Genomic DNA, 19,502 nt, shown 5'->3' with positions numbered 1-19,502 from the left:
TATTACTGTATTCTTGTCGATGTGTTTCTTTGATTTTGTTATTAATTGGTTTATATAGTTGGCTGCTCCCACATTAGGGGCATAGATATTTAAAATTGTTAGATCTTCTTGTTGGACAGTTCCTTTGAGTATGATAGAGTGTCCTTCCTCATCTCTTATTATAGTCTTTGGCTTAAAATCTAATTGATCTGATATAAGGATTGCCACTCCTGCTTTCTTCTGATGTCCATTAGCATGGTAAATTCTTTTCCACCCCCTCACTTTAAACCTGGAGGTGTCTTCAGGTTTAAGATGAGTTTCTTGTAGGCAACATATAGATGGGTTTTGTTTTTTTATCCATTCTGATACCCTGTGTCTTTTGATTGGGGCATTTAGCCCATTAACATTCAGGGTAAGTATTGAGAGATATGAATTTAGTGCCATTGTATTGCCTGTAAGGTGCCTGTTATTGTATATTGTCTCTGTTTCTTTCTGATCTACTACTTTGAGGGTCTCTCTTTGCTTAGAGGACCCCTTTCGATATTTCCTGTAGAGCTGGCTTGGTATTTGCAAATTATTTCAGTTTTTGTTTGTCCTGGAAGCTTTTAATCTCTCCTTCTATTTTCAATGATAGCCTAGCTGGATATAGTATTCTTGGCTGCATGTTTTTCTCATTTAGTACTCTGAATATATCATGCCCGCTCTTTCTGGCCTGCCAGGTCTCTGTGGATAAGTCTGCTGCCAATCTAATATTTTTACCATTGTACGTTACAGACTTCTTTTCCCGGGATCTTTTCTTTGTCACTAAGACTTGTAAATTTTACTATTAGGTGACGGGGTGTGGACTTATTCTTATTGATTTTGAGGGGGGTTCTCTGAACCTCTTGAATTTTGATGCTTGTTCCCTTTGCCATATTGGGGAAATTCTCTCCCATAATTCTCTCCAATATACCTTCTGCTCCCCTCTCTGTTTCCTCTTCTTCTGGAATCCCAATTATTCTAATGTTGTTTCGTCTTATGGTGTCACTTATCTCTCGAATTCTCCCCTCGTGGTCCAGTAGCTGTTTGTCCCTCTTTTGCTCAGCTTCTTTATTCTCTGTCATTTGGTCTTCTATATCGCTAATTCTTTCTTCTGCCTCATTTATCCTAGCAGTGAGAGCCTCCATTTTTGATTGCACCTCATTAATAGCTTTTTTGATTTCAACTTGGTTAGATTTTAGTTCTTTTATTTCTCCAGAAAGGGCTTTTATATCTCCCGAGAGGGTGGCTTTAATATCTTCCATGCCTTTTTCAAGCCTGGCTAGAACCTTGAGAATCGTCATTCTGAACTCTATATCTGACATATTACCAATGTCTGTATTGATTAGGTCCCTAGCCTTTGGTACTGCGTCTTGTTCTTTTTTTTGTTGTGAATTTTTCCGCCTTGTCATTTTGTCCAGATAAGAGTTTATGAAGGAGCAAGTAAAATACTAAAAGGGTGGCAACAACCCCAGGAAAATATGCTTTAGCCAAATCAGAAGAGATCCCAAATTGTGAGGGGGGAGAAAGGGATAAAAAGGGGTTCAAAAAGAAAAAAAAAAAAGAAACTATTTAAAAAAAGAAAGCCGATAAAAAATATAAAAAGAGGAAAAAAAAATATATATATTAGATAAACTATTTAAAAAACGTTAAAAAAGAAAACGGTAAAAGTTAAAAAAATTTAGCAGAAGAAGAGAAAAAGAAAAAAAATTGAAAAAGAAAAAAAAATTAAATTAACTGCAAGGCTAAAAAATCATGGGGAGAAAGCCATGAGTTCCGTGCTTTGCTTTCTTCTCCTCTGGAATTCCGCCGCCCTCCTTGGTATTGAAACTGCACTCCTTGGTAGGTGAACTTGGTCCTGGCTGGCTTTCCCGTTGATCTTCTGGGGGAGGGGCCTGTTGTAGTGATTCTCAAGCGTCTTTGCCCTAGGCGGAGTTGTACCGCCCTTACCTGGGGCCGCGCTGAGTAGCTGAGTAATCCGCTCGGGTTTGCTTTCGGGACCTTTTGTTCCCTGAGCGCTTTCCCTAGAGTTCCGGAGGACGGGAATGAAGATGGCGGCCTCCCGGCCTCCGGCCCGGAGGAGCCGAGAGCCCGGGGCCCCACTCCTCAGTGCGCCCTCAGAGAACAGCGCCCAATGACTCCCGTCACCCTGGCCTCCGGCCGCGCTCCGAGCTGATCGAGCCTGCGACCGGTTCAAGGTAACCCCGAGCTGAAAGTCACTCCTCGGCTCTGTCTCTGTAGCCGGCTTCCCCGTTCTAATACCGGTAAGCTCTGCGACACTCAGACACCCCCGATCCTTCTGCGACCCTGCGGGACCTGAGGCCGCGCTGACCCCGCCTGGGCTTCCAGATAAGCCTCTGGAGCGATGTCCCTCAGCGGAATAGACTTTTAAAAGTCCTGATTTTGCTCCATTGCTCCGCCGCTCGCCGGGAGCCGGCCCCTCCCCCCACGGTCTATCTTCCCGTTGCTCTGGATTCACTTTTCCGCCAGTCCTACCTTTCAGATAGTGGTTGATTTTCTGTTTCTGGAATTGCTGTTCTTCTTCTCTTCAATCTCCCATTGGATTTATAGGTGTTTGCAATCTTTAGATAAGCTATTTAGCTGATCTCCCGCTACCCGAAGTAGTCTCAGCCTGCTACTTCTCCGCCATCTTGACTCCTCCCTAAAATTTAGTTTTATGAAAGATGTTTTTGTGTTTGATGCAGACCTATGCAATTATAAAACCTACTTTGAATTTTTCTCTTTAATTAAATATGTGTTTGAATTATATTGCAGCTTGAGATCTTCGGACAAATCAAGTGGGGATTATTCTCACTGGAAGATGAATAATTTAGGAGTTGTCTGTTTTTCCACATCAACCGTCAGAATAAACATATCTAGACTCTGAATTCTGTAGGTATGTTATGCAAGTTCTGTTGATAGTTATCCCTTACCCCCTCAAAAGAAACTCACAGAGTCCCCTTGGTATAAAAATAAATACTTCACTGAATTGGAAAAGACTGGTGAATTTTAGTCCTGGTGTGAACACACTCTGCATTTAGCTGCTCTCACCACTTTTTAAAACCATTTTTTCTTATAAGATGAATTTAAAAATTTTGTTATAAAAGCACATATAGTATACCCAGGTAATAAACTTCATTATTTCATTTCAAAAGAAATGTAAAAATAGATGAAATGAAAAAATGATAAAAAATTTTTCATGAAAATGAAAAAAAAGAAATGAATAGAAATAGGGGTGCTTGGGTGGGTCAGTCGGTTAGGCTTCTGACTCTTAATTTGGGCTCAGGTCATGATCTCAGAGTCCTGAGATGGAGCCCTATGTTGGCTCTGTGCTGAGTGTGAGCCTGCTCAAGATTCTCTCTCTCCTTCTCCCTCCACCCCTTCCCAACCCCTGCTTACGCGCTCTCGCTCTCTCTTCTCTTCAATAAATAAATAGATAAAAAGACAATATATAGGTACAGAGACATATAGTTTGATTAGATGCATAGGAAAGGAAGATATATAGGAAGATATTAGTTGTCATGAAATATAATCTATGAGAATTTTATTCTGGTATTGAAAAACTTAAATGTTTGATAAACACAACATATTTAAGAAAATCTACTTTAGGGGCGCCTGGGTGGCTCAGTGGGTTAAAGAAAATCTACTTTACATCTACCAGCATCTCATTAAGCAGAAGTAGTTAAGTAGGTAGGCAAGAAAATCATTTCCTTTCCTCCTAGCCATTGTATTTGCTTAAGGTAAAAATGGAATTCAGGAATAAAAGGAAAAAATCCAAATGATTTAAAATAGTGATAATGACATTTTACATTTGTCTTGTACTTTGCAGCCTATAGGGTACTTTCCCCATTTATTATCTCATTTAATTTTTGCAATTTTTTTCAGGAAGAACAATTTTTTGGTATTTTATAGTTGAAGAAACCAATTCTAGGAGAAACTGAAAAATTATAATAAACATACAAACAAAATAATCAGTACCTCAGAAGCATGTGTGTTTTTAACTAAGGGTGTTGGAGGGGAGGAGAGGGGGAGGGATGGGGTGGCTGGGTGATGGACATTGGGGAGGATATGTGCTATGGTGAGTGCTGTGAAGTGTGTAAGACTGATGAATCACAGATCTGTGCCCCTGGAATAAATAATTGTCTATGTTAATAAAAAAAGAAAAAAGCACTTGTGTTCTTGAGGTGTTAAGAGGCATATATTTCTTAGAAACCAAAAAAACAATAGAACAAATCAACGAAACTAGGAGCTGGATCTTTGAAAGAATTAATAAGATTGATAAACCCCTGGCCAGACTTATCAAAAAGAAAAGAGAAAGGACCCAAATAAATAAAATCATGAATGAAAGAGGAGAGATCACAACGAACACCAAAGAAATACGGACAATTATAAGAACATACTATGAGCAACTCTACGCCAACAAATTTGACAATCTGGAAGAAATGGATGCATTCCTAGAGACATATAAACTACCACAACTGAACCAGGAAGAAATAGAAAGCCTGAACAGACCCATAACCAGTAAGGAGATTGAAACAGTCATCAAAAATCTCCAAACAAACAAAAGCCCAGGGCCAGACGGCTTCCCGGGGGAATTCTACCAAACATTTAAAGAAGAACTAATTCCTATTCTCCTGAAACTGTTCCAAAAAATAGAAATAGAAGGAAAACTTCCAAACTCATTTTATGAGGCCAGCATTACCTTGATCCCAAAACCAGACAAGGATCCCAACAAAAAAGAGAACTACAGACCAATATCCTTGATGAACACAGATGCAAAAATTCTCGCCAAAATACTAGCCAATAGGATTCAACAGTACATTAAAAGGATTATTCACCACGACCAAGTGGGATTTATTCCAGGGCTGCAAGGCTGGTTCAACATCCGCAAATCAATCAATGTGATACAACACATTAATAAAAGAAAGAACAAGAACCATATGATACTCTCCATAGATGCTGAAAAAGCATTTGACAAAGTACAGCATCCCTTCCTGATCAAAACTCTTCAAAGTGTAGGGATAGATGGCACATACCTCAATATTATCAAAGCCATCTATGAAAAACCCACCGCAAATATCATTCTCAATGGAGAAAAACTGAAAGCTTTTCCGCTAAGGTCAGGAACACGGCAGGGATGTCCGTTATCACCACTGCTATTCAACATAGTACTAGAAGTCCTAGCCTCAGCAATCAGACAACAAAAGGAAATTAAAGGCATCCAAATCGGCAAAGAAGAAGTCAAACTATCACTCTTCGCAGATGATATGATACTCTATGTGGAAAACCCAAAAGACTCCACTCCAAAACTGCTAGAACTTGTACAGGAATTCAGTCAAGTGTCAGGATATAAAATCAATGCACAGAAATCAGTTGCATTTCTCTACACCAACAACAAGACAGAAGAAAGAGAAATGAAGGAGTCCATCCCATTTACAATTGCACCCAAAACTATAAGATACCTAGGAATAAACCTAACCAAAGAGACTAAGAATCTATACTCAGAAAACTATAAAGTACTCATGAAAGAAATTGAGGAAGGCACAAAGAAATGGAAAAATGTACCATGCTCCTGGATTGGAAGAATAAATATTGTGAAAATGTCTATGCTACCTAAAGCAATCTACACATTTAATGCAATTCCTATCAAAGTACCATCCATTTTTTTCAAAGAAATGGAACAAATCATCCTAAAATTTATATGGAACCAGAAAAGACCTCGAATAGCCAAAGGAATATTGAAAAAGAAAGCCAAAGTCGGTGGCATCACAATTCCGGACTTCAAGCTCTATTACAAAGCTGTCATCATCAAGACAGCATGGTACTGGCACAAAAACAGACACATAGATCAATGGAACAGAATAGAGAGCCCAGAAATGGACCCTCAACTCTATGGTCACCTCATCTTCGACAAAGCAGGAAAGAATGTCCAATGGAAAAAAGACAGCCTCTTCAATAAATGGTGTTGGGAAAATTGGACAGCCACATGCAGAAAAATGAAATTGGATCATTTCCTTACACCACACACGAAAATAGACTCAAAATGGATGAAGGATCTCAATGTGAGAAAGGAATCCATCAAAATCCTCGAGGAGAACAAAGGCAGCAACCTCTTCGACCTCAGCCGCACCACATCTTCCTAGGAACATCACCAAAGGCAAGGGAAGCAAGGGCAAAAATGAACTTTTGGGATTTTATCAAGATCAAAAGCTTTTGCACAGCAAAGGAAACAGTGAACAAAACCAAAAGACAACTGACAGAATGGGAGAAGATATTTGCAAATGACATATCAGATAAAGGGCTAGTGTCCAAAATCTATAAAGAACTTAGCAAACTCAACACCCAAAGAACAAATAATCCAATCAAGAAATGGGCAGAGGACATGAACAGACATTTCTGCAAAGAAGACATCCAGATGGCCAACAGACACATGAAAAAGTGCTCCACATCACTCGGCATCAGGGAAATACAAATCAAAACCACCATGAGATATCACCTCACGCCAGTCAGAATGGCTAAAATTAACAAGTCAGGAAATGACAGATGCTGGCGAGGATGCGGAGAAAGGGGAACCCTCCTACACTGTTGGTGGGAATGCAAGCTGGTGCAACCACTCTGGAAAACAGCATGGAGGTTCCTCAAAATGTTGAAAATAGAACTACCCTATGACCCAGCAATTGCACTCCTGGGTATTTACCCTAAAGATACAAACGTAGTGATCCGAAGGGGCACGTGCACCCGAATGTTTATAGCAGCAATGTCTACAATAGCCAAACTATGGAAAGAACCTAGATGTCCATCTACAGACGAATGGATAAAGAAGATGTGGTATATATACACAATGGAATAGTATGCAGCCATCAAAAGAAATGAAATCTTGCCATTTGCGACGACGTGGATGGAACTAGAGGGTATCATGCTTAGCGAAATAAGTCAATCGGAGAAAGACAACTATCATATGATCTCCCTGATATGAGGGAGAGGAGATGCAACATGGGGGGTTGAGGGGGTAGGAGAAGAGTAAATGAAACAAGATGGGATTGGGAGGGAGACAAACCATAAGTGACTCTTAATCTCACAAAACAAACTGAGGGTTGATGGGGGGAGGGGGTTGGGAGAGGGGGGAGGGGTTATGGATATTGGGGAGGGTATGTGCTATGGTGAGTGCTGTGAAGTGTGTAAACCTGGCGATTCGCAGACCTGTACCCCTGGGGATAAAAATATATGTTTATAAAGCTGTAAAAAAAAAAAAAAAGAAAAAGAAAAAAGAAAGGATGGATGAATACCCAAGTTTTGTAGCAACATGGACGGGACTGGAAGAGATTATGCTGAGTGAAATAAGTCAAGCAGAGAGAGTCAATTATCATATGGTTTCACTTATTTGTGGAGCATAACAAATAGCATGGAGGACAAGGGGAGATGGAGAGGAGAAGGGAGTTGAGGGAAATTGGAAGGGGAGGTGAACCATGAGAGACTATGGACTCTGAAAAACGATCTGAGAATTTTGAAGGGGTGGGGGGTGGGAGGTTGGGGGCACCAGGTGGTGGGTATTGTAGAGGGCACAGATTGCATGGAGCACTGGGTGTGGTGCAAAAATAATGAATACTGTTATGCTGAAAAAATAAAAAAAAAATTTAATAAAAAAAAAAGAGGCATATATTTCTTTTATTTTTTTGAGACATATATTTTTGATAAAAATATTTGTTTTCCCACATCACCTGAGCAATGACTCAGTTTTCAGTACAACAGTGACTAGAGACCTTTGAGCGATGGTCATTTGGCTCAACAGTCACGTAGCATGTGCCGTATATAAATATGCTGTTGCCAGTTGACTAATGTGAAATAACTGCTGCTTTTTCCCCTTGACTGGCCCACTGAACTATATTATTTTGGCAAGAAGTACTTAAACAGAAGTGAAATATTTCTAAATAACCCAGGTCACTAAGATTACTTCTTCAACTGGAAAAATTTGCATCCTGTCACACAAAATGAACATCTCTAAAAACTATGGCATAATTGAAAGCCTATCAAAACTGATAACATGCAATAAACGAACAAGATTCAGTTCACCTGGTGTTTTATAAAAGTACAATGTTAAAGAAATTAAAATATGCTCAACTATTTTTAAGCTCTTTTTTTTTTTAAGAATGAGAGAGAGCATGAGACGGAGCATGTCTGTGTGTGTGAGAGAGAGAGAGAGAGAGATTGAGCACATAAGCAGCAGCAGGGAGGGGCACAGGACTCAATCCCAGGACCCTGGGAACATGACCCCAGCTGAAGGCAGACACCCAACAGACTGAGCCACCCAGGTGCCCTTTAAGCTCTATCTTTCACCAAAGTTCTAGAGGCCTGAATCTCACGAAGAGAGAAAGGATTATACACCATGTCATACAGACATTAGCAATGGGTGAAATTTATACAACTAAAAGATGAGATTTACTTTTTACTTTAAGAATTGCCTTTATAGTTGGCACAGTCTGTTAAATTGTTCTGGATGCCATCAATTTTTCATTGTTCAAGTGACTTGAAAGTAATCCCTCAGTTCCAGTAAAATGGCATCACGTGCTCTAGTTTGTAATTTCCTTTCTGTGTGTACACACCCAGATTTACTTGCTTGATTTCCATTCCCAGATTTTATGTATTGAAGATTAAGTATGTGTAAGGTCAACTATTTATTTTCTATTCTCTGGTGAGAAAAATAAATCAAAGAGAGAAATATTTTTAAAAATCACCCCTAAATTCTGGATTTTTCAGGACTCAAAACTACCCCACATAAACTCAGTTTCAGGTCAGTCTTACCCCTGCTCTGTGCCAAGTTCCTCATTTATGCCCGAAAAAGGAATAATCAGTCAAGCTAACAGGAACTCAGCTTTTGGTATAACAAGGATGATCGAGACAAGCTCTCTTCTGCTTATTCACCAACGGGATTTAAAGTAAAACCAAGGATGAAGAGTCTGAAACTGAGTCCTCTAAAGAGATGACTATGCTAATAATTGAGGCTTAACCTTGGAAATGCCAGAAAGTAGGACATTTTGCTAATATCTATCTATCTATTTTTTTTAAAGCACTACCCTACTTCTCTGCTCCTGTAAACAGAATGTTGAGAATATAATCTAACCTTTTCTTGTTCTGGGAGCAGGATGGATGGGAAGCTGCTTTGGTGAAATGGAAAGAGAACTGGTGTGGGCATGAGAAGCCCTGGGCTCCTTTATGCCTGCGACACTTTCCAATTATGTGGGTTGGGTCTGTGTCTGTGCCTCAGTTTCTTTCCCTGTGAAAGCCAAGAGCCAAGAGCACATTTCACTAGGCTATTGAGGAACCACTGAAGTCATTTGTGTCTAAGTTGTCAGGGCCACACCAGCTACATTCTAACAACTGTGCTTGTTTCTTTTCTGAGCCTGCTCTTTTAATAGCCAGCTTGTTTTAGGGTCCTTAGGCCTTTCATGTAGAGATTGAAGGAGTCCATGGTGCAGAACCTCTGAGTTGACTCAGTGGTCTCCAGAAGTCTCACGAACCCATGGTAGGCTGAAACATCCAGCTCTCCATTTCTCCCACGGCATTCTCATCTCCCACACCCCCCATTCCCTGCCCCTCACCAAAGAACTCTGGACTTGCTCCCTTCAGTGAAACGATCCTCTGTGATTTCTTCATCACTAACAGAGTGAGAACTCGCATCTTTGGGCATCCATCTGTTTCTACCACTCTTTGTGCTCATGGGTGTGAGGGATGAGCGCAGCAATGTTCTTTGTTGGGAGTGCCTTCCTCATCCTCCAAAACAGGTGATCCTCAGAAACACCAAGCCAAATATTTTTCCATCTCTCTTTGTGGGACTCAACATCCAATGCAATTCCATCTCTACAAGTAAAAAGGGGCTGCAGCAGTGATGTCCCAGGAGGCCCCACCACTAACTTTCCTAGGACAGGGCCCCACCCTGAGGAGACAATGCTGCGAGTAGAGGCAAAGCTTGTCACCACAGGGACCAAAAAGGCCATGGAAAGAGAAGATCCAGAGCAAAGGAGAGGAGGCAGGGAATCTTAGGACCCTACACAAAAGCCACAGACAGCTCTGTGCAGTTAGAAAAGCTATCCGGAACTGTGCCTTGTTCTTTTAAAACTAGTTCAGAAAAATAAGTTTTACAGAAATATGAGCAGCGTGATAGCCTCAAGGGCAAATCACACACAAAGCTGTTATAAATACAATTATGAGTAGATCAACATCTAAGCACATTTAGAGTTGATTCAAATGAAGACGATAGTTTTGATTTAAGATGTATCTATGCATGTGACCACTATGTGACTAAAAGAACTCCAGCTTATTTTTAAAAATAAACTAATACTTCTTAAATTTAATGATCAAGATGGCCAAACTTAACACAACATGTATAGTGAGAATGTAATTTCATCAGCAGATACAAAAATAATGCTAAGCTTCCAAATGAGCTATCCCAAGGGAAATTCAGGTCTCTAAATGTGACACCAATATATTAATAACCCCCCTCCAAAGGAGGAAACTTCATGTGTTAAATCCAAGCAACAAGTGCTGGAATTTTATTCCTTCCAGAAACATATGCCAGTTGGCATCTGAGGCCATCTGTAGTTGTGAGTTATTTTAAACTTCATTCAAAATTAGCTGTGTAAAAAAAGGTGGTATGTTTTCCTACTCCATGGGTCCTAAGTCTTACAATTTTCAAACCCCACGTGTTTTTTGGACACACTTTTTTTTTTTAAGATTTTATTTATTTATTTATTTGACAGACAGAGATCACAAGTAGGCAGAGAGGCAGGCAGAGAGAGAGAAGGAAGCAGGCTCCCTGCTGAGCAGAGAGCCCGATGTGGGGCTTGATCCCAGGACCCTGGGATCATGACCTGAGCCGAAGGCAGAGGCTTTAACCCACTGAGCCACCCAGGCACCCCTGGACACACTTTTCATAAGAAATGTAATATAATAATCTTATTGAATACACTTAGGATACCCTCAAAAAGTAGGTTATTTTGCACCTGCAATTAGCTTTTCTTATATTTCAGGACAGTTCTAATGATGTTTCTTTACTATTCACCTACTTAATTCTTTTTTTTAAATAATTGTTTTTCTAATTGAAAAAATATACATTCAAGTCTTATGTAATTTTCCTGAGGAGTTCCAACTGTCTACATAGGAAAGATGATTAAGTACTATGTTAATGGGCAGTACTGTAGAAAATCTCTATGATTAAATGAATTTTAACAAAAAAAAAAGTTCAGTCCTTTCCTTTATAACATTTAAGCAAGTTAAAAAGTGGGACAGAGTTTTCATTTTCAGTTTTGTTTTGTACAGAATTATTAAAAGCCTAGTCTTTCCTTTTTAGTAATAAGAATGTTAAACAACATGATGGGGAATCATAATCCCATTTGCACAGTTTTCTTTCCTTTCAGAAGTACTGCTTAAAATATCAATGGTAGGCATATTAGGAACATCAAGGCCCTTCTAGGCCTTTCAAGGCTGCCAGGCCACACTCAAGTTTCCCACCCAGAGTGGGGTAATGTATCTCCTGGCTGACCAAAACATTGGAGGAGAAAACCAGTCTGACTTAATTTTCTGTTGTTTTGTGTCGAAATTGTACATGTGAAGAAGAAAGTGGATGTCTGGGGGACTGAGGATCTTAGCCTTCTCTCATCTGGATTAAATCCTGCATTGATAATCCAGACACCTGGGGCACATCAGCAAGTCTTTGAGGGGGGGGGAGGGGGGCACAGGGGCATTATGGGAGTGGAGAGGTAGGAAGGACAGCCAGGAGAACAAATGTCTGGAGGCACGTGGGGCAGTATTCTAGTGACATTGGCGAGGCCAGCCTGACTCCCTAGGCAACAGCATACCTTATTTTGCATTCCTAGATGCCAGGTTTTGAGAGCCAGCTGAAAAGAACCAGTAATTGTTATCTAGCAGTCTGAACAATAGAAGAAACTATGGTGGTGGTTGTTTTTTTTTTTTTTTTTTTTTTTTTTTTACCAGTTTAGATATATTCCACTGTAAATAATCTCCACATCAGAGTCACAAGGTCAGCAGCCCTTCTCCAGTCCTTTTGTGATTTTACTAAGTGAGGCCCTGATAAGCGCTCGGAGAAGCGTGAGCCCTTCCCCTCAACTCACCACCACCCCGCCTTAGTGCACCTGTAGCCTTTGCTCATAATGACTGAGGTGTTGATCTCTAAGAGTCAGTTAGTGTTTATTCCCAAGTCTCTTCTGTTGCATTTTTTAAATTGTAATTGCATAATTTAGTAAAGCATTGTAGGAATGGGAAAAATCTGAGTGTGAAAGAAGCTGTCATTTCTATGAAAACCAAGGAGGTATGTACTCTGGAAAGACTAAAAATTTGAAGTTCCTAAAAAATCTGGAATCACTGTGTGATTAGGTGTTGATACCGATTTAGCTCTTATTAAAACACCTGGGCCAGACTTTAAAATATGAGCAAAGGTACACATGCATGTTTTAGGTTAAAATAAAATGTTAAAAGTTAAATATTATTTGTTTTATGAATCTCCACTTTAGATTAACAATTAAAATTAATCAGCTATTGGCCAGTGAGAAGCTCATGGAAGGGCATTTTCTGCACCTTATCCAGACTGCGTCACTGTGTCTCCTTTTGGATTTATTGGGTGAGGCACTTTGTGTCAGTGCTTGTGCAGGGAGAACTGAGATAAGGGGTGGTCTCTCCCACCGCGTGAGGTGGGATGGCAGAAACCTTCCCCAGGGTAGACCAGTGGTCAGAAAACTTTTGGAAGCCCATGGCAGATCTACCAGTGGTGTTCTGATTCTCCAGCATTTGGAATCCCAAACTTTATGGAACCTGGAAGAGGTATAAACAGGAGAGTTGCCCCACTCAGCAAATCAAAGCTAACATTCATGTTTGCACTGAGTGTTTTGACTTTTTTTTTTTTAGGTTTTAAACTGAAACTATAATTTTATTTTTTTTTAAGATTTTATTTATTTATATGACAGAGAGAGAGATCACAAGTAGGCAGAGAGGCCAGATGGGGGGGGGGGGGCGGGTGGAGGGAAGCAAGCTCCCTGCTGAGCAGAGAGCCCGATGTGGGTCTCACTGTGGGGCTCAATCCCAGGACCCTGGGATCATGACTTGAGCTGAAGGTAGAGGCTTTAACCTACTGAGCCACCCAGGCATCCCTGAAACTATAATTTTAAATGTAGTATTTTTCCAGGGGAAGTTTTCCCATCTTATACAAATATATTTAAATGGACCATGACCAGAGGGAAGGGAGAAAAGGTAGTTCTTTAATAATGCAAAAATAGAATAAAAATTTAAAAGAAGCAGAATGGTCATGTTATATATAATTGTCAGTTTAATATTAGGCTAGTTTGAGAAATTCAAGCTAGCCAAAAAGTAATTAGCTCACAATAAATGCAGTTCAGGTGACTAACTTCGTTATTGCTCTTGGAATCTGCATAGGCATTATAGCTGCGTATGTGACTGTTGGAAGTGACTTCGGATACTTTACCCTACATTTCCCTATTCTATTGTTTGCTGTGAGCAGATGTGGAAAATATTAAATACACTGAAGTGGTGAATTAGGATAGGCACTTGGAAGGGAAAGGAATTCCTCCCTCAGCAACACTTACATAAATTGTAATAATTTCAAAAGATGCCAACATCTGATGAAAATTCACAACAGGAACTTCCAGATAATAAGGAGGGTACTTTCAAACCGGTCAGAGTTTTGAGCCTGGTCTGAGAGGATCAAATATTTCATCAATCACTGTGTGGTCTGTTTGTAGCTTTAATTGTTTTCCATCTCTCAAGAGATAATGTGTCTCACAGAAGCACAGCTAATAGAGCAACATTTATTTTTATTTTTACTGGAGAGAAGTTCAAGGTGTCCCATGCCTACTATAATCCTTTAAAACGAACCGTCAGTGAATCACACTCACTTTATGTCCAAGTGACCTAATATCTGCCTTGTTTTCCTGGCAGAAATAGGTTTTAAGAAAGAAAAATAAAAAACCTAAAGAATTTCCTTTCATCCTATATTTTTTCAGGTAAACTTAGCATGCTCATTTTTTCCCCACAAGAAGGCTATGGAAAATTGTTAAATGTTAGTTCACTGTTCAACCAGAATATACCCTTAAAGTTTAAATGATGTTTTGATTGCCAAGGCATAGCATTTTAAGAATATAAAAATCAACATAATTCTACCAATGTAAGACATAGCTATAAACTTCTGCTAAACCTCCTCCCAGCAAAAGAATATGACTACTTAATAAGGCTTTCCACATGTCTTCTATTCCTCCGTACAAAAATGAGGCTCTTTTGACTTTCCCTTTGAAATTTCTGCTTTTTGTGATCCTTAGGAAAGCTCATGGTAATGAATTTTCTGTGTATTGTTCTAAGTTGTCAGTCGTGCTGAATAATAACTAACTGATGAATAATTCACTGGTGCAGAATACTGTCCCAAAGAATAATTTTAAACAATTCCAGTGACTGTAAGAATGATAATTTTTTAAAACCAAGCTTTGAAAACATCCTGGTAGGAACTTTAGAAAATAGAGCCTCAGTATTGTAAATTAACTACATAATTCTATTATATACACCTATAAGTATATATGCTTCAGGCATCTTTAAGAGTGGAACTGAACTGGAGAACTCAATCAACTGTGGCCAATCTGTGGGGTCCAGAATCCTGCTGAAAAGCCTTCTATGATTCTCATGGTATGTAATAGAGGAGAGAATTCAGCTTGATTGTACTCTTCATGTATTTTATATGTCAAATCTCCACATGTTGAAGGTCAAATATATTCTTTACTGAAATCTTGAGAGATGGCCACCATGAGAAGTCATCATTGAGAAACAGAGTGTCTGAGAGCCCCACAGCAATGGGCTTTTCCTAAGAATGAAGTAAAGCCACAGCTATAAGCATATTTGATTTATTGCATCCTGATGAAAGGTGTGAGGAGAGCATCAGAACTCTGTACCCGCGGAAAATATAAATACATACATGTTCTAAAAACCCTTAAATTCCAAACATGGCAATAAAGTCTCTTCTCATTTTACTCTTAATCAATGTCACATGGTAGGGCATCTTAATTGCTTTCGAACGATGACATAAAGATCTTCAAGTAGTGAAAGACCTAGATTTTCCATTAATAATTCATTGAAATACATGTTCAGAGAATCTGGGAGTGTATTTTTGACAACCAACTCCTGTTTGCCTCCGTGTGTGTTCAACCGAACGTCACTTCATTGAGTAGTGAGTAGCAATGGAAACTTTTGCAGAAAAACACTAAGAATTAGAAGTGAGGCAGAATTACCACATTCACAACAGACTTGAACGCTGAGCCAAAAGACGGAGAGTCCGGGATCCTTACCACCCCGAAGGGGATGTCAAGCCCCACCCCGGCAGCGCATACTGGGAGGTCGAGTGAATGAACAAGGGCCTGAGAAGCAGCGTGGCGGACAGTCTGTGGGGGCTTACCTGAGGGCAGTTCTGCAGTTGGTGGATCGCTTTCTGGTTCCGACACTGGTCCTTCAGGAAACTGGCATAGTTACAGTGAACCTTGGCATTGTGGGGCAGAGTCTTAACTCCAGACCTACAATTAAAACATTTTTTAAAAAGCAGTAAAGAGGGGAGGTGAACCATGAGAGACTATGGACTCTGAAAAACGATCTGAGAATTTTGAAGGGGTGGGGGGTGGGAGGTTGGGGGCACCAGGTGGTGGGTATTGTAGAGGGCACGGATTGCATGGAGCACTGGGTGTGGTGCAAAAATAATGAATACTGTTATGCTGAAAAAAATAAAAAATTAAATTACAATAAAAAAAAAAGCAGTAAAGAGTAGTGCTTAAGAATGTTGTCAGTTTCCTATACGTTTTACTCATGAATTTGTATTTGAAAATTTTTTTTTCTATTTAAATCAGGGCCTTCAAAATCTGTGAGTTATCTGAGCTACTAGTACATGCCTCTATGGAAAATGGCGAAGGAGGCAGGTGTGCACATCTGAGCAAGGTCTTTACCTGCACGTGAACAAAATGCGCCCCCGCACGAAAACATAAAGGCTTGTGCTGCTAGAGACACACCTGGAGCCCGGGCAGGACATTTCACCTGGGGCATCTCCGAGCACTGCTGGGCCCCGTTGCAGGCTGGAGGCCAAGCACATAACAAGGGAGGCGTGAAACTCACTTAGCAAGCCAGTCCGGCTTTCCCAGCATGGGTGCCGTGGGTGCACGGGGAAAGGACCCGAGCTACACCCCAGTGAGGCTAGACCCTGCAGAGGGTGATTATAGGCACTCACCCCTGTGGGAGGAGCCTGGAATTAGGAAGACCCTTCCTTCCCTTGATGCCTACCCTTCTGAAAGGACAGCCTCTTCAGTCGTGGAGAGTTGAGGAAGTAGACGCAGGTGATCTTTGTGAGCATGAGAAGTAACAACAAGATTAAATGGTTTTCCTAAAAGGAGACTAACCCATAACCACAACCTTCTCGACAAAGCATGAAATGAATCATAATGTGAGGTGTCCATTTATTCTCCACCTTCTTTCCCTTTATTATTTCCCACCATTCTGGTTTCCTTCAGTGTGGGAAACCATGAAGCTGTGTGAAACTCTATCCCGCTCTCTCCCAGCCTGCAAAGTCATTGCTCCTTTGCGTGCACCGATCAATGGTCCCTTTTGGAAGGAAAAGACATTCCAGACCTGGGGTGTGCAATGGGACTCAAAAAGTTCCTTAATAACTCAGTAATGGTGGGTAATAAAGTTGGGCTTGTTTGAAATAATTATCACATGCCTGGCTGGGCCAACAGGGCAAATGGTGGAGTCCAAGTGAATAAGAGGAAAGGAAAGATGAAGATCTGTACAAACCAGAGCAGAATTATTAAGAGGGGGGACATTCCAGAAGTGAGAAGGTTCTGGAAAAATTAATTTTCAAGCATTTGAAAATCTGAGTAATTCAGTATGTACACGGGGCCCACTGTATGCCAAGCACTGTGCCTGGTACCGGGGACAGTCAGCCTCCCAGTCCTTGGGGAGCTTATAGGAGGCAAGGGAATATGGGCAAGTACAAAATGTGTTACAGTGGGGTGCCATGGGAGCAGAGAAAAGGAGGTTTATCTCAAACATGGGGGTCAAGGAGATCTCCCAGAGGGCAGTGACCTCTGAGTCTTTGAGAATGACAGAAGTTAACTTCTAGACCAGATTGGGGATCTGAGATGGGGCAGAATCCCTAAACAAAGGACCTAGAAAGAAGAGAGCATGGGGCTTTTGAGAAACTGCAAGAAAACCAGGGTGGCTGGATCCTAGAGCTGAGTCTGGGAGTAGGGGGTCGTTGAAGGGTTTAGGGATCACATCAGAGACATTGGGTTTTATTTGAAGCACAATGGAAGTGAGTAGAATGTTCTATACAAAGAAGTGAGAGCAACTATGTAACATTTTGGAAGAGTTTCTCTGGAAGTTGTTGCAGTCAGGGAAGAGAGAGAGAGAGCTAAGAGCCAGAACCACAGCACTGGGTATAGAGAGAAGACAAAGGATTCAGGAAACGTTCAGGAAACAGAAATGACAAGACTTGGTGACAGATGATTCCTTAGAGGACAATCTTGTATACTGGGCCAGTTCTCCCCACCCCGCTCCCTTCCTGTCCCTTTTTTAATGCAACTTCCTGAGAATGCATGAGCATTACTTCATCTCCCCAAATCCCTGATTTTTACCTAAGAAACATTTTTCATGAAGACTACTTTCAACTAATTGGTATTCTTATTTACTTCTACCTTTTGTGGCACTGATAGAACATTGCTCTTTCTTTTAATTTTCATGTATGAAAAACACAATAGAGAAATGAATGCTATTGTTTTTAAAGTTTGTATTTGTTAATAAGCCATATCATACTTTAATAAGGACATAAATTTTTCATCTTCTAAACTTCTTTTTAGCACCTCATTCAATTTGAAAGTTTTGATTGTTAGTGTTCACTTTATAGCTCTAACTATAGTTATACTTAGTTCACTTTATTTTTTTTAAGATTTTATTTATTTATTTGACACAGAGAGAGAGAGATCACAAGTAGACAGAGCAGCAGGCAGAGAGAGAAGGAGAAGCAGGCTCCCTGCTGAGCAGAGAGTCCGATGTGGGGCTCGATCCCAGGATCCTGGGATCATGACCGGAGCTGAAGGCAGAGGCTTAGCCCACTGAGACACCCAGGCGCCCCCTTAGTTCACTTTAGAGTTTTTTTTTTTTTTAATTTTATTTATTTACTTGACAGACAGAGATCACAAGTAGGCAGAGAGGCAGGCAGAGAGAGAGGAGGAAGCAGGCTCCCTGCTGAGCAGAGAGCCCAATGCGGGGCTTGATATCCGGACCCTGGGATCATGATCTGAGCCAAAGACAGAGGCTTTAACCCACTGAGCCACCCAGGCCCCAACTTTAGAGTTCTTAAATAAAACACAAGAGTTAACACTATAGAACATTTGGGAATTCTGAAAATGATTTTGTTGATTTTTTTTCTCAAAAAGTTCATAGCAGTATTTATGTTTTTTTATTTCTTATTAAACTTAAACTTGGACTTTAAAGTCGGTGATAAAGTGGGGCGCCTGGGTAGTTTAGTTGGTTAAGTGTCTGACTTTGGCTTGGGTCAAGATATCAGGGCCCTGGGACTGAGCCCCAAGCTGGGTTCCCTGCTAAGCAGGGAGTCTGCTTGTCCTTCTCCCTCTGCACCACCCCTCCTCTCTCAAATAAATAAATAAAACCCTTAAAATTTTTTTTTTAAAGTCAGTGATAAAGTAATCTGAATAAGAATAGCAGGTAGCATTCATGAATGCCTACTATGTGCTAGATACTGTTCTAAGCACTTTACTTCTATTAATTCCTTTAGTCTTTATAATCTTATCATCAGAAATTATGGATGGGAAGCCGGTAAACAGCGAGGTTGAGTAACTTGCCTAGCGTAACACAGCTGGTAAATGTCAAAACTGGGTTTTCAACCTGGTACTTTGGTTCAGTTCCTTCTCCTTCACTTTAGGAGTGGCAATGTTCTGTTTGGGAAAAAATTGCCTAGACATCTTACTGATTGGATGGGAGGTGAAAATTCAAATGGGAAGCTGGGAATGGCTAGAAGAAGAAGTTACTGTTGATAGTCTAGTTTCTGGGCAGTCGTACCCCATCAAGATAACCTGGTGTAATTTCATATTTGTAGTGGGTTGGTTGGTGGCCCCTCAAAAGATATGCCCATTGGGAATGTGGCCTTATTTGGAAAAAAGAGTCTTTGTAGGTGTAATTAGGTTATCTTGAAATGAGGCTTGGATTATCTGAGTGAGTCTTAATCCAATGACAGTGTCCTTGTAAGAGTAAGAGAAGAGACAGAGGAGGCCATGTGAAGCTGGAGGTGAATATGGAGAGATGCAGCCGCAAACCAATGAACACCAAGGATCCGAGTGGCCACCAGAAGCTAGGAAAAGGCATGGAATCGATTGTCCATCAGAACCTCCAGAAAGAATCAACCCTGCTGATGCCTTGATTTCAGACTTCTGGCCTCCAAA

General features: G+C 40.5%; 1 long non-coding RNA gene across 1 annotated transcript in view; it reads right to left on the bottom strand.

The window, feature by feature from the left end:
- LOC125106084 (uncharacterized) overlaps positions 1-19,502 on the bottom strand; it is a 95,899-nt gene that overhangs the window by 66,855 nt on the left and 9,542 nt on the right. The window contains exon 2 of the long non-coding RNA XR_007129217.1: positions 15,458-15,572. This is a non-coding gene — a long non-coding RNA (uncharacterized LOC125106084). The remainder of the gene's footprint in view (positions 1-15,457; positions 15,573-19,502) is intronic.

Source organism: Lutra lutra, chromosome 8 (assembly GCF_902655055.1).
Source record: "Lutra lutra chromosome 8, mLutLut1.2, whole genome shotgun sequence".
NCBI classification, from domain to species: domain Eukaryota; kingdom Metazoa; phylum Chordata; class Mammalia; order Carnivora; family Mustelidae; genus Lutra; species Lutra lutra.
This window is presented reverse-complemented; position numbering and strand designations above follow the sequence as displayed.